The sequence below is a fragment of the Egretta garzetta genome, unplaced genomic scaffold, assembly GCF_000687185.1.
Source record: "Egretta garzetta isolate BGI_Z169 unplaced genomic scaffold, ASM68718v1 scaffold235, whole genome shotgun sequence".
Lineage (NCBI taxonomy): Eukaryota > Metazoa > Chordata > Aves > Pelecaniformes > Ardeidae > Egretta > Egretta garzetta.
This window is the reverse complement of record NW_009259792.1, coordinates 1,506,486-1,507,158: the sequence shown is the minus strand read 5'-3', so window position 1 is coordinate 1,507,158 and position 673 is coordinate 1,506,486. Positions and strand designations below refer to the sequence as shown.

The following is a 673-nucleotide window of genomic DNA, read 5'->3' as shown; positions in this document are numbered from 1 at the left end:
CCCCGGGGACGGATGGATGGATGGATGGATGGAGGAGGAGGCTGAGGTGTGCAGGGGAGGAAGGAAGGAAGGAAGGAAGGAGCAGCCTGGCTTGGTGGTGCCCAGTTCCCCCCACCCCGTGTGCGGCTATCCGAAAAGGGAAAGCGAGGGGTAAGCACAGAACCTCGTCCCTTCCCTCCCGGGCGGCCATGCGCATCGCCCTTCCCCCTCAGCGTCGCTGGAGGGTCGCGATCAGAGGCTTCAGAGCTGCCCCAAGTGCTAAAAACTGGGAAGGGCCTGGGGAGCGGAGGCTGGATCCCCGGTCATAGAATCATAGAATCATAGAATGTTTTGGGTTGGAAGGGACCCCTAGAGGTCACCCAGCCCAACCCCTCTGCAAGGAGCAGGGACACCTCTAACCAGATCAGGTTTCTCAGAGCCCCATCCAACCTGGCCTGGAATGTTCCCAGGGATGGGGCCTCCACCACCTCTCTGGGCAACCCCTGCCAGGGTTTCACCACCCTCACTGTAAAGAATTTGTTCCTTAGATCCAGTTTAAGAATAGGTAAGGTCGCAGGGGGCTCTGTGCGCTTGCACAGGTGTCTGGCCTCAGCGCAGGTACCGGCACACCCTGTAGCGTGGAAATCAGCAGTGTCTTGCCCTCACAGCGTAAAATGGCTGGCTGCGTAGATTT

At 59.3% G+C, this 673-nt stretch overlaps 1 protein-coding gene across 1 annotated transcript in view; it reads right to left on the bottom strand.

Annotated features, from left to right (window-relative positions):
* The window catches only part of SUPT3H (SPT3 homolog, SAGA and STAGA complex component), a 232,164-nt gene extending 231,991 nt beyond the window's left edge, over positions 1–173 (bottom strand). Inside the window, exon 1 of the mRNA XM_035895129.1 lies at positions 164–173. The gene's annotated coding sequence lies outside the window, so the exon portion shown is untranslated. The remainder of the gene's footprint in view (positions 1–163) is intronic.
* Positions 174–673: the final 500 nt, after the last annotated feature.